Here is a 14,834-nt window from a genome sequence, read left to right on the forward strand (position 1 = left end):
CTCAAGCAGCCCACATCACTCCCCACCGAGGCCTGGGACTGGCTCCCTCTCTCACCTAGCTTGTAACCCCCTACTACAAGCACTTCGGTGCAAGGAATACAAGATCAATCTCTCAGACTGGACGTAGGGCACGAATTGCCCGAACCAGTATAAGCCTTGTGTCTCTTTGCATCACCATCTGAAATCAGGAACACGTAGAACAAATTCACTAGTTGGTTGAGGATCCCCCGGTCTAAAACATCGACAGTTGGCGCGCCAGGTAGGGAAATCTACGTGTCAGCTTCGTCGTCCCAATAAGTTTCGGATGGCAGACCCCGTACGACCACTGTGTCTTGGCACGGTGGTCTGGTTTGGGAACCTAGAGTTCATGTCTCTAGGACACGAGTACGACATGGTACTCCTCACGCCCCGAACCCCGCCTGTCGACGACAACGTCACACACCGGCGGCCCAGGCGCAGGCAGTGCCCAGGCGGCCGCTCTCGCCGCGCTCGCTAGCCACAACGCGAACAGGATCACCTCGATGCCACGTGAACCCAGGGCGACTCGCCGCTCCCCGACAATATCCCACGACCAGCTGTTGGCGCAAGGTCCCTGGTTGGGGACCTGTCCAGCCTGAGCCTAGACAAGGGAAAAACGCCGGTGGCATCTGACGATGCCCCGATATCAAGCTTCGCTCCACCACTCTCTGAGGAACCAACTCCGGTGAAGTAGAGCCCGACGACGGCGCTATCTCCATACCCCTTCGGGTTGAGAAATGTCACTGCCTCTTATGCTTACGCCTACGCTTCCGCTCACACGGATCTCTCGGAGCACCGCCAGCGCTTCGCCTTCGACTTCGACACCACCACATCAACCCACACCCACGTCGACTCCTCGGAAGAGGACGTGGCATGGGCCGGAGCGGATTTCTCCGATCTCCACGACCGTGAAACCATGCGCCGCTTCTTGGCCGCAAGTGACTATTGCTTTGGCTATTCTGATTCCGACGATGAAGGTACTTAGGATCCCACTCATGAGTGCTTCCACGTCGAACTTGGGATGCCAAGCACGGACGACGAACATGAGGGGGTGGACAACCGCACTCCGCTTCATCACGGAACGGGCGATGCTACGCCTTCGCGCATTATCCCCCCGGCCGCCCGGACCTAGAGCAGCTCTGTGAGCTTCAGGCCAAGGTTGAGCAAGATCAACTCCTTCTACAACAGCTCCAAACCACTCTCGAGTAGGAGCAGCAAGGCCACGGTGATGGCAGAGGAGCCCGGCGACAGGCTCACAACGTGCACCACCGCATCAACGACGACGAAGGGGATGATCGTCCCCCAATCTTCAATCGTGCTAGCTAGAATGTTGTGGCTGCAGCAATGCTAGTGCACGCGATGCCCGAGCCCTCCACCATGGAAGGACGACGGGTTCGCGGCAAGCTCCAGGATCTCCTCAAGACCACCGCAGTGCAGCAGACAGAGAGTTTCGCCTCTCGGTGGCGCGGAGCCACCTCGGACCTCCCCTCAGCACCACACCAACAGAATAGGGAGGCCACGGTTCGTCCCGAGCCCGCTCGGGTGCCGGCAATCAATAGGGTCCCCCCGGTCCACGACCGCCTCGATAACCGACGAGAGGCACAGGGTGACCACGAGGTGGTCGGCCGACGACGACGCCACGACAGTGAGGGGCCCGCCCAAGGCTACCATCCGCATCAGGGCGGCCGTTATGACAGTGAGGAAGACCGCAATCCTTCTCTTGAACCACCTGGCCCCTGAGTCTTCAGTAGAGCCATCCGCAACGCTCAGTTTCTAGCCCGGTTTCGCCAGCCAGCCAACCTCACAAAGTATAGCGGTGAGACCAACCTCGAGCACTGGCTCATTGATTACCGCCTGACTTGTTAGCTAGGTGGCGCGGATGATGACCTGCTCATCATCCGCAACCTCCCCTGCTCTTGTTAGACTTGGCGTGAGCTTGGCTTGAGCACCTTCCTCCCTCTCAGATCCACGACTAGCGTGACTTGGTTCAGATCTTCGTCGGGAATTTCTAGGGCACATACGTGTGCCCTAGAAACTCCTGGGACCTTAAGAGCTGTCGCCAGAAACCAGATGAGTCTCTCCGAGACTTCATCCGGCGCTTCTCTAAACAATGTACCGAGTTGCCCAGCGTCGGCGACTCAAAGATCGTCCAGGCTTTTCTCTCTGGCACCACCTGCCAAGACTTGGTCCGAGAATTAGGCCGGAACGTGCCGCGCTCGGCTGCCGCGCTCCTTGACATTGCCACCAACTTCGCCTCAGGAGAAGAGGCTATAGGGACCATCTTCCCTGAGAACGACACCAAGGGGAAGCGGATAGATTAGGCCCCCGGGGCCTCGGTTCCCCGCCTCCCCAAAAGAAAAGAAGAAGGATCGCTAGGGGAAGCAGGCTGTCCTCGAGGCCGATCTGGTCGCGGCCGCAGAACGCAAGAATCCCCGAGGCCCCAGGCCTTTCGACGACATGCTTAAGAAACCCTGCCCTTACCACCAAGGCCTAGTAAAGCACGCCCTCAAGGATTGCTCCATGCTGCGACGTTACTACGCCAGGCTTGGGCTCCCCGACGACGACCCCAAGCAGAAGGGCGTCGACGACCGGGACGACGATAAGGACGACGGGTTCCCCGAGGTACACAACGCCTTCATGATCTTCGACGGACCCTTGGCGTGCCTTACGGCGCGGCAACAAAAGAGGGAACGCCGAGAGGTCTTCTCGGTCAGGGTGGCCACTCCTCGGTACCTCGACTAGTCTTGGGAGGCGATCACCTTTGATCGAGATGACCACCCCAACCATGTTTCGAATCCCGGGCAGTACCCACTTATTGTCGACCCGATCATCGACAACACCCGACTCACCAAGGTGTTGATGGACGGAGGCAGCGGCCTCAATATCCTCTATGCCAACACCCTGGAGCTCTTGGAGATCGACCAGTCGAGGCTCCGAGGCGATGCCACACCTTTCCACGGCATCATGCCAGGGAAACACACGCGACCCCTCAAGCGCATCAACCTTCCTGTCTGCTTCGGCACCCCCTCCAACTACCGTAAGGAGGTTCCTACCTTTGAGGTGGTCGGGTTCAGGGGAACCTACCACACCATCCTAGGGTGGCCGTGCTACGCCAAGTTCATGGCGGTCCCCAACTATACCTACCTCAAGCTCAAGATGCCAGGCCCCAGCGGTATCATCACGATTGAGTCCACGTATGAACATGCATACGACTGCGATGTCGAGTGCATCAAGTACGCCGAGGCTCTCATGGAGGCCGAGACCCTCATCGCTAACCTCGACCAACTCAGCGGCGAGGTGCCTAGCTCCAAGCGTCGTGCAGGGGCGTTCGAGCCCGCAGAGGCCATCAAGCTTGTCCCGGTCGACCCCGCCTACCCCGACGACCGGGCACTGAGGATCAGCGCCACCCTCGACATCAAATAGGAGGTCGTGCTCGTCGACTTCCTCCGTGCGAATGTCGACATGTTCGCATGGAGTCCCTCAGACATGCCGGGCATACCGAGGGAGGTCGCCGAGCACGCCTTGGACGTCTGAACCGGCTCTAGACCGGTGAAGCAGCGCCTACGCCGATTCAACGAGGAAAAGCGTAGGGCTATCGGCGAGGAGGTGCAGAAACTCTTGGCAGCCGGGTTCATCAAGGAGGTGTCCCACCTAGAGTGGTTGGCTAACCCCGTGTTAGTTAGGAAGAAAAATGGGAAATGGAGGATGTGTGTAGACTACACCAGTTTGAATAAAGCCTGTCCAAAAGTCTCCTTCCCATTGCCCCGAATCGATTAGATCGTTGATTCTACTGCAGGGTGCGAGACCCTGTCTTTCCTTGACGCATATTCTGGCTACCATCAAATCAAGATGAAAGAGACCGACCAGCTTGTGACTTCTTTCATCACCCTATTCGACATGTACTGCTACGTGACAATGCCTTTCGGCCTCAGAAACACGGGGGCCACATACCAGTGGTGCATGACCCAGGTCTTTGGCAACTACATTGAGCGAACCATCAAGGCCTATGTGGACGACATCGTGGTCAAGTCCAGAAAGGCTGAGGATCTCATCAACGACTTAAAGATAGCCTTCAAATGCCTTAGAGAGAATGGCATCAAGCTCAATCTCGAGAAGTGTGTGTTCGGGGTCCCCCGAGGCATGCTCTTGGGATTCATAGTCTCAGAGCGTGGCATCGAAGCCAACCCAGAGAAGGTCTCGGCCATAGCCAGCATGGGACCAATTAGAGACCTCAAGGGAGTGTAGAGGGTCATGGGATGTCTCGCGACCCTGAGCTGCTTCATCTCACGCCTCGGTGAAAAGGGCTTGCCTCTGTATCGCCTTTTGAGAAAATCCAAACGCTTTTTCTAGACCCCCAAGGCTGAAGAAGCCCTCAACAGGCTCAAAGCACTGCTCACAAATCCTCCCATCCTGGTACCCCCGGCCAGGGACGAGGCCCTACTACTCTACGTCGCCGCAACGACCCAAGTGGTCAGCGCTGTTGTAGTAGTAGAAAGGTAGGAAGAGGGGCATGCTCTACCCACCCAACGACCTGTTTACTTCATCAGTGAAGTGCTCTCCGAGACCAAAACATGTTACCCCCACATACAGAAGCTGGTCTATGCCGTAGTCCTGGCCCGGCGCAAGCTGCGTCACTACTTCGAGTCTCACCCAGTGACTGTGGTATCATCTTTCCCCTTGGGAGAGATAGTCCATAATCGGGAGGCCTTAGGCAGGATCGCCAAGTGGGCCGTCGAGCTTATGGGGGAAGCCTTGACTTTTGCGCCTCGGAAAGCGATTAAGTCTCAGGTCTTGGCCGATTTTGTGGCTGAGTGGACCGACACCCAATTACCACCTGCTCAAGTCCAGATAGAATGTTGGACCATGTACTTTGACGGGTCTCTGATGAAGACCAGGGCAGGCGTGGGTCTCCTCTTCGTCTCGCCCCTTGAAGTACACATGCGCTACATGGTGCGGCTCCACTTCGCCGCCTCCAACAACGTGGCCAAGTATGAGGCCCTCGTCAATGGCCTGCAAGTTGCCCTCGAACTTGGGGTATGGCGTCTCGACATTCGGGGTGACTCGCAGCTCATCGTCGATCAAGTCATGAAGGAGTCAATTGCCTCAACCCCAAAATGGAGGCTTACTGCAAGTGGGTACGTCGCCTAGAAGACAAGTTCGACGGTCTCGAACTAAACCACATCGCGCGGAAGTACAATGAGGCCGCCAACGAACTGGCAAAGATGGCCTCAGCACGGGCCCCGGTCCCCCCGAACATCTTTGCCAGGGACCTCCACAAACCTTCCATTGACTACACCTTGGTAACAGAGGAGGGCCCACCTGTGGAATCCGCGGCGGGGCTCGATGCCCCCTCTACTGCCGAAACCCCCTTGACCAAGCCTGAGGTCATGGAAGTCAACACCGAGCCTCTACAGACCAACCAGGATGTGGATTGGCGAATCCCGTTCCTCGATTGGCTTGATCGGGGGGAGCTTCCTAGTGATAGGACCAAAGCCCGACGGCTTGCGCGCCAAGCCAAGACTTACATCCTCTACAATGATGAATTGTACAGGCAAAGTCCCTCCGATGTCCTCCAACGATGCATCACCGCCGAGGTAGGCCGAGCCCTGCTTTAGGACTTGCACGCAGGGGCCTGCCGGCACCATGCGGTGCCTCGGACGCTCGTAGGAAATGCTTTCCGCCAAGGGTTCTACTAGCCGACGGCGGTCGCCGACGCCACCAAGCTAGTACGCTCCTGCGAAGGATGTCAATACTATGCTCGACAGATACATCTCCTGGCCCTGGCCCTCCAAACCATCCCCATCACATGGTCGTTCGCCGTATGGGGGCTCGACATGGTTGGTCCTCTGCAAAAAGCCCCCGAGGGCTACACCCATCTACTAGTATCAATCGACAAGTTCTCCAAATGGATCGAGGCTCATCCGATCAATCGAATCAAATCCAAGCAAGTAGTGCTGTTCTTCACTGACATTATCCACAGGTTTGGGGTCCCTAATACCATTATCACCGACAATGAGAGACAGTTCATCGGCAAAAAATTCTTGACGTTTTGCGACGACCACCACATCTGTGTGGCCTGGTCAGCCGTAGGACACCCAAGGACCAATGGCCAAGTAGAACATGCCAACGACATGATCCTACAAGGCCTCAAGCCAAGAATTTACAACCAGTTGAAGAAGTTTGGCAAGAAATGGCTCGCCGAACTCCCATCGGTCATCTGGAGCCTAAGGAACACCCCAAGCCGAGCCACGGGGTTCACGCCTTTCTTCCTGGTCTATGGGGCCGAGGCCATCCTTCCCACTGACTTGGAATGTGACTCCCCAAGGCTACAAGCCTATAATGAACGAAGCAACCGCACCACCCGAGAGGACGCCCTCGACCAACTGGAGGAAGCCTGAGACGTTGCGCTGCTACACTCAGCTAAATACCAGCAGACCCTACGGCGCTATCAGGCCCGGCGCGTTCGAGGCTGAGACTTGAAGGTAGGCGACCTAGTGTTGAGGCTAGCACAGAGCAACAAGGGCCGCCACAAGCTGACCCCGCCATGGGAAGGACCGTACATCATCGCCCAAGTGCTGAAGCCCGGGACCTACAAGCTAGCCAATGAAAAGGGTGAAATCTTCACCAACGCTTGGAACATAGAACAGCTACGTCGCTTTTATCCTTAAAATTCCAAGCATTGTATATATTGTTTCTCGAAATACAATTGAAACCCGCTTTTTAGTTGTTCTAATTTTTCAAGAAATTCCCTGAGCCTATCGTTGGTCTCGGCACTATAAGGGAGACTCGGCTCTGCCTCCGTAGAACCGAATCTCCCTCAGGGGCTAGATGGGGGATTCCCCTTAAAGTCCCACGCGCCATTTTTTAGTCATTTTTTCAAAAAAATTCCTACGCCAAACCCTCGAGCACGCTCTAACAAATCGGTTGCGAAAAACCCAAGGACCAAAAGCCTGTCTCAGGGCCAGAAGGCTGGTTGAGTCGCGAGACGGCCTAAGCCTCCGGGCTACGGCGCTCCCTCACCACCTTTCGCCCAGGGGACGGCTTAGGCTCCAAAGAGGTTTTTTTGCAAAGAAATCAGATAAGAGACAACAAGAGGGCAAAGGCTCAGAAATACAAGACAAATGATTAAAGAAACATGAATACTTCCAAAGAAAGGCCTCCACGGCCACAAACGTTACGATACATAGTTAATCCCTACTCTATTTACATGGCTGTTTGGGCCTAGGTCAAGGCTCAGCACCTCCGGCATCGGCAGATGGTAGGGGAGGGACCATCTCCTCTTCAAACAACGTTGCCAGCGCGGTGCTAGGGCCTTCCGCCGCTTCCAACAGCTTTGTCACCACCTCGTTGGCCCCGTCGTCATCATCGGGCAAGACGTAGCCATTACTGATGGCTTGAAGGTCGACACCAACGTAGTGCGAGGCGATGACGGTCAATGCGCGCTTAACGCCCGTATGCAGTGCTCCTCGAAGCTGCTCACGCACTTGACCGCTCAGCGCAATCAGACGGCTCCCAAGGGAGCTGCCTGACTGAACCCCCTCGACCACTAGGGCCTTGCAGGCGGCATGGGTGGCACTCTTTAGTGCCTCGTGCTCCCCGATCTCGGTCTCGAGCACCGTCTGCACCGCGCTAGAAGCCTCGGCTGCCCGGGTAACCTCCGCCTCTGACTCTGCACCACAGAAAACAGAACAGGGTTGAGCGAGGGAAAAAACAACCTAAATTAGGGGCGGGAGCCTACAGAACTCACCCTTGGCCTTCTGCTCCCAGCATCGGGTCTCAACCTGATAGGCCTCGGCTTTCTCCTTCCAGCGCAGGGCCTCAGCCCAGGAAGCCTCGACCTTCTCCTTCAGGCACTGGGCCTCGACCCGAGAAGCCTTGGCCACCCTGGAAGCTTCACTCCCCAGCTCTGCATCACACGAGGAAGTTAGGGAACGAACGTAAGAAAAGGCGAATAAAACAAAGGGAATAGGACTCACCCTCGGCCTTTCCCCTCCAAACTACAACCTCGGTTCACGAGGCCTCAGCCGCTGCATGGGCCTCATCCAAAGCATCCTTCGTCAGCTAGTGCGCATTCTGTTCCACCCCTAGCTGCCCACAAGAGCCGTGGCTAAGGCTATAGCTTCAACGGCTCGAGCCTTGAAGGCATCCCGATCACTGGCCGCATAGGTGAGCTCCTCCTCCAACTCCTTGACCTGCGCCGCCAGAGGGGCAAGCTACTCCTAGGCCGTGGCCGCCTCGACCTTCGCATCGCCACAACAAAGGCGGAGGTCCACCTCTGCGCTCCATGCTGACAGGAGCTCATTGGCGCTGGTAAGAAGGCCCTTCTACCGCTGAAGTTGGTCCCAGACATCCCTCTCTCGGCGGAGGAAGACCGACTTCCTAAGAGATCGGGTCTTGAGCTCCTAGGGGAAATAGAACAGGGGTCAATCCCTGCAAAGAAAACTCGGAAATAGACCACCGCATGGGAAAAGAAAGCATGAACCTAGGCAACTCCGGGCAAATCGTTGGCCACTATGGACAGCGCCGTCCGTAGAGACCGCTCCGCCAGCTGGCGGTACTGCTCGAACATGTCCCAGCGACCGCCCTCGGCCGCGTCCTTGAGAGCAAACAGAGGCTCTGCCTTAGGACCATCCTGGCTTTGCCACAGGACATGCGGGTGGTTCCACCCACGGGGCCCGGGTCTCACCCACGCGAGGGCCGAGCTTCCCTCACCCGGGGTTGGAGCCGGCTGGTCCACGACACTGGCCACCTCGGCGCCGGCCATCTCCTGCACCCGAGAAGTATCGTCGGAGGAGATCGGAAGAACTTCCACCTCCCGGGCGCTCTCCCGCAATGGTAGCGAGCCTTCAACCAAGGGTGCCGCCAAGGCCTCCGCCACCTTCATCTCCACTTCCTGGGCTGGTACCCCGCCACGATCACGTCAGCGTCGGTGGCCCCGGGGGCTCCGACCTCTGCCATCGTGGCCTCAGTGGACCCGGGGGCTTCGGCCTCCACCATCGTGGCCTCAGTGGTCTGGGGGGGCTCTGGCCTCCGCCATCATGGCCTCGACGGTTGCAAGGGCTCCGGTGCCCGCCACAGCAGCCTCGATGGTCCTGGGCGCCGTAGCCTCGGTCACCCCGGCCTGTGAAACCCCGGGGACCTCGGTCCCAGTGGTCTCGACGGCCAAGGGAACCTCGGCCGCATCTGTCCCACGGGCCTCGCCATCGCGGGGCGGAGGCGCTGCCTCCCCTTCCTATGTTAGGGCCACCTCGGCAGCCCCTCCTTGAGTGGCCGGCTCCTTCGGGTCGGCCCTCGCCGACGCTGCGCCACAATGCAGGGCGGCTTGCACCTTCGCCACCCAGTGGGTGGTGGAGCCGGGGTTAACCTTGAGCACTTTAAGGGGCGCCAAGGTAGGCACCTCCGCAGGCTGCTTCCGGCTAAGGACAAGACGATCACGGGGTCAGTACAAGACAAAAGAACAAACGAAAGGCACTGCGACCCCACCAAAAAATACACCTACCTCGAGCGGGGCGGCAACCGCTTTGCCACGGCGACCCTCGTCCGCAAAGGCGGTGGCGGGGGCAGTTGCATCGCCTCCGTGTCTGTCGGCGCCGATTGGTCCTCAACGGACCCTGGCGCCCCCTCGGTCCTCTACGGGGGTAGTTGCATCACCTCCGCCGCCACTTGTTCCACCACCGCCGCCAAGCCCACCGGGCTGACGGCGCGTTTGCCCAACGCCCGCGCCTCGGGCGTGTTGGCCTCAGCCCCGGAGCGGGCAATTGCTGACCCCGGGTCCGCTTCTCCTCCTCCTCCCGGGAGTGCCGGGCTGCTTGCCAACGCCCTGGGCACCACCTCCACTATGTCAAGGAGATGGTCTAGGGGACCTCGCCCCACCTCGCCCTCGTCGTCCCCATCCGAGGCCTCTGTCGACAGCGACGGCGACAGGGATTCCTCCAACGGGAGACCATCCTTCCTTTGTTGACAGCGACGCTTGTCCAGCTCCTCGTGCGTGAGGATCTTCTTCGTGCGCTTCGCCACCTTGGCATCCTTCCTCTTTTTTTGTGCCTCGGTGTGCGCCCGGTTGATTGCCCACCGCCTTGCGTCCTCGGGGACGGGCGGCGAAGAGGCGCGCATGTCCCTCATCCCCTGCAGGAACGGCGAACACGCATGAGAAGTAAGGAGAAACGGAGGAGGCTCGAGGGCTACAGCGACGCATGACTTACCAGCGAGAGGAACCCCCGCGACGGGCGCATCACGATGGGGGTCAGGTTGCCGCCCCTCAGCTTCGCCTCCACCATCTCCCCCACCCAACAAAGAATTTCCTCATCAAAAAGGGCGGCGGAGGACATCCGGATGCCCTCATTGGGCTCACTCGGCCTCATGTCGAATAGCCGCTGCCACCGAGCCATCAGCGGTAGCACCCTCCAGTGGTGGAAGGCAGCCACGACCACAGCCGCGGTAAGGCCACGGCCCCGTAGCCTCTCTAGCCCCTCTAGAAGTGGCTATAGCTTGGGCTGGTCCTCCCTTGGGACGCCGTACTTCCACCTCTCCGGGCAGCTCCCCATAATCCGCCTAGTGTAGGGGGGAAGTCCTCCGTCGTCGTTGCGAAGGTAGAACCAGCTCGTGTACCATCGGCGATTGGATGACGTGAGCAGGGCTGGGATGTAGAGGTGCTGGTAGTCCTGGCGCACTTGGAAAGTGCAGCCGCCAGCCCTCGTCGCTTTCCTCGTGCCCGACGTCCCCGTCGGCTTAGTAGTATGCCCCGCTCAGAAGAGGTGGAGCCACAACTCCCAATGGGGAGCAATTCCCAGGTACCTCTCATAGATGGCAACGAAGATGGCTGCCTATGCGATAGAGTTGGGGTTGAAGTTATGGAGCTCCACGCGCATAGTAGTGCAGGAGCGCCCACATGAACCGGTCCGCCGAGACGCTGAGGCCGTGCTCGTGAAAGGAGACGAAGCTCACGACGTAGCCATCACGAGGCCTCAGCTCCGGCTCACCTGACGGAGCGATCCACTCCGGCCTGTTGGGGTCCATCACCGGACGAAGGAGTCCACCATCGACGAGTGACTGAAGTATCTCCTCGATGACGTCAGATGGATCCCAAGGGTCCGCCTCAATGACAACGATGTCGCCGGCCATGGATGCGGTGGAGGGATCGAATGCGGCGGTGAGTTTTTCTCTCTCTCGCTCGCTCTCTCCCTGGCTCGCTCTTCTCCCTTCTTCTTCCTAGCACCCGCTGCTCTAGCGATGGCTCGATGGGGGTAGAGCTAACGCAGGCAAGGTAAGGAGAGGAGGGGCGAGGCTCTTTGCGTATTTATGCGGAAAGAAGGCAAAACAGACGAGCGATGAAATCAGGGAAGTTTCCCCTGGATCCGGCGCGGTTAACCCCGATCCAATTTTACCGCCCACGCACCCACCTTTTTCTCATTAATTGCGGGAACAGTTATGTCCCATCCACCACGTTGCGCCCAACTACTATGGCAGCAGGCGTCATTCTGTCTCCCCAGAAAACCGCCTCAAAAGGCGCACCAGCCGTTGCCGAGCCGATGGGGAAGATATTCCCCCTGCCCTATTCCTTTCAGATGAAGGAATCGGGCTCTGAGCCTATTACGGTCTAGGGGTTCGAAGGCTGGGCCCCTAGGGGTTTCGACAGCCGCCCAAGGACAACAGAGTCAGGGACGACTATGGGCAAGCCCATACGGGGCCAAGGCCCAAGCAAGCGAAATGCTTGGGACGCCCCAAGTTGTGTCCGAGACCGGCAGGGAGGTCTCCGAATGAGATCCCACCGTAGGGAGGCGCCGAGCCACCGAGGCCCAGCGAACGGCCTCGGCACCCACTAGAGAGACCCTCCGGTACTCTTGGAGTGCGTCTCTGGACCGCTAGCTGTCCCCTAGCGAATGGGGCACGTGCCTCCACTCAGACTTACCCGATAACAGCTCACCGAAAGTGCCAACGCTCGTGCCCACCGAGGGTAGCCTGGCACATTCCACCCCTCCTTCCGAGCGAAAAGGAAGCGTGAAGGTCATACAAAAAGCCAAGGGAACCCCTGACGGACCTCTTGCTCCGTGCAGAGGCTAGGGGGCTCTTCCTACAACTTTGCCGAGACCTCGCGACCCCGGCTCGCACTCAAGGGGGCCTCGACAAAATAACCCCTCCTTCTGAGCAAAAAGGAAGCGCGAGGGTCGTACAAAAAGCTAGGGGAGCTCCCGACGGCCCTCTCGCTCTGGGCAGAGGCTAGAGAGCCCTTCCTGCAACCTTGCCGAGACCTCGCAACCTAGGCTCATGCCCAAAGGGGCCTCGGCAAACAAACCCTCACATGCAAGGGGCGTACAAAAAGACAGGGGAACTCCCGACGGCCCTCTCGCTCTGTGTAGAGGCTAGGGGGCTCTTCCTGCAACCTTGCCGAGACCCAGCGGCTCTGGCTCACACCCGAATGGGCTCGGCAAACAACCCCTCCGTCCGAACAAAAAGGATATGTGAGGGTCGAACAAAAAAGCCAGGGGACCCCTGACCGCCCTCTCGCTTCGAGCGGAGGCTCAGGGGCTCCTCCTGCACCCAAGACAACGACAAACGACCTAAGTCCGCGCTAGAAGTTTTATTATAAATACGATAAAGGGCACCGAACCCGTTACGGTCCAGGGGTTCAAAGACTGGGCCCCCTGAGGTTTCGACAGCCGCCCTAGGGCAACAGAGTTAGGGACGACTATGGGAAAGCCCACGAATGGCCGAGGCCCAAGCAAACAAATTGCTCGAGGCGTCCTAAGTCGTGTCCGAAACCGGTAGGGAAGTCTCCAAATGGGATCCCACCATAGAGAGGCACCGAGCCACCGGGGCCCAGCGAACGGCCTCGGCACCCACTAGAGAAACCCTTCGGTACCCTTGGAGTGCGTCTCCGAACCACTAGCCGTCCCCTAGCGAACGGGGCGCGGGCCTCCACTCGGACTTACCCGATAACAGCTCACCGGAAGTGCCACCGCTCGTGCCCACCGAGGGTAGCCTGGCATATTCCACCCCTCCTTCCGAGCGAAAAGGAAGCGTGAGGGTCGCACAAAAAATCAGGGGCACCCCTGACCGCCCTCTTGCTTCATGCGGAGGCTCGAGGGCTCTCCCTACGACCTTGCCGAAACCCCGTGACCCAAACTCGCACTTGTGGGCTCGGCAAATACGATAAAAACTCCTCACTCAAAACACGAAAAAAGCCCCTAGAGGAGTGACTCCACTCTCCCAGGGCCTCGGGGGCTACACCCGGCGGGTGCGCTCATGCGCACCCACCGAAACCTCAAGAAGCAAAACACAATCCCTATAGAAGCCGCTGCAAGCTAGATCTCGACAAACCCTTAGGGAGAGTGCACGCACTCCCCTAAAGCTCGGGGGCTACTGTCGGGTACCATGAAACGGGGTACCCTAAGCGTACACCAAAAGGGTCACTTAAAACCCATCAACAACAAAGCTAGAGGGTAAGCCATGGTCTCATCACCAGCCCCGTCCGAGCCCACCAGGCTCTCCGCCTCGCCTCAAGCCTCGCACAGGAGGTCTCGGTGCCCTGACGCAATCTCCGCCTCGCGCGAGGCCTCTCACGGGAGGCCTCGGCAAGGAGCCCAATCTCCAACTCGCCCGAGGCCCCGTGCGCACAGCCTCGGATGAGACTGCTATCCTCCGTATCGCTCGAGGCTGGCTTGACAACAACCCGTCGCTTCCACCTCGACCGGTCTTCCTGACAGCATGTCGCGTCCCATTAATGCGTCAACCACTCCCGCAATCTCAGCCGGACGATGGCTCGACACCGTGGAGAGGCCGACAGGACAAGAAGTCGCATCAGCGCTATACCGGCTGAGACAGGGCATGGCGGGGATTACCGGCCACTGTGTTCTGGCGCTGTGCCCGCGATCAGCGCCCGCACTACACTGTGCCCCGTAACTCCCGCCCCGAAGACAACGCAGCATGGGAGAACTGGCCCGGATCGTCATCACCCCCAAACCAGTGTACCAGGTCGACCGCTCCCCCCAGGCCTCGGCACTCTACGCCAGGGTCTCGGTTATCTCGGGATTCACGTCTGCCGAGACCCCCCCACCGTGGTTCGGCCTCGGCACCAACCAAGCCTCGACCGCGCGCGCAGTCAGTCCACAGTGACCCACACGCTGACCGCCGCACCCGCTCCGAGGCAGCCCTAGAGCTCCCATGACGTATAGGATCGGATGTGACCAACACGTCGCCCCAACGCTCCAAGGATGGACCACTCCGACGACCACGCCGCCACTGGAACAGGCTACAGGGCTCGGACACGCCGCCTCTGTTCACACGACGCTGTATAGTAAGCACATGTACTGCCCTTGTCCTCCCTTCAACTATAAAAGGAAAGGACTTGGACCATTTAGGGGGAAGAGGAGACATGTTCTCAAAAAGGGCAACACTCTGTAACACGCGCACTGCCCTGCCGCTTGAGAGCAACGTCTCAAGCAGCCCACATCACTCCCTGCCGAGGCGTGGGACTGGCTCCCTCTCTCACCTAGCTTGTAACCCCCTACTACAAGCACTTTGGTGCAAGGAATACAAGATCAATCTCTCAGACTAGACGTAGGGCACGAATTGCTCGAACCAGTATAAGCCTTGTGTCTCTTTGCATCAACATCCGGAATCGGAAACACGCAGAACAAATTCACTAGTTGGTTGAGGACCCTCCGATCTAAAACACCGACAGGTACGGTCAAAATTGCTATAGTAAAAATTCGGTGACAAGATGACAACTGCCCGCTGCTTGCTCATCGTCTCCCACCATGGTGGATTTCGAAATATCCCGCCGGCCGTTTAGCCCTTGTTTAGTTGGAGAAATTTGG

The sequence above is a fragment of the Miscanthus floridulus genome, chromosome 6, assembly GCF_019320115.1.
Source record: "Miscanthus floridulus cultivar M001 chromosome 6, ASM1932011v1, whole genome shotgun sequence".
Classification (NCBI taxonomy): domain Eukaryota; kingdom Viridiplantae; phylum Streptophyta; class Magnoliopsida; order Poales; family Poaceae; genus Miscanthus; species Miscanthus floridulus.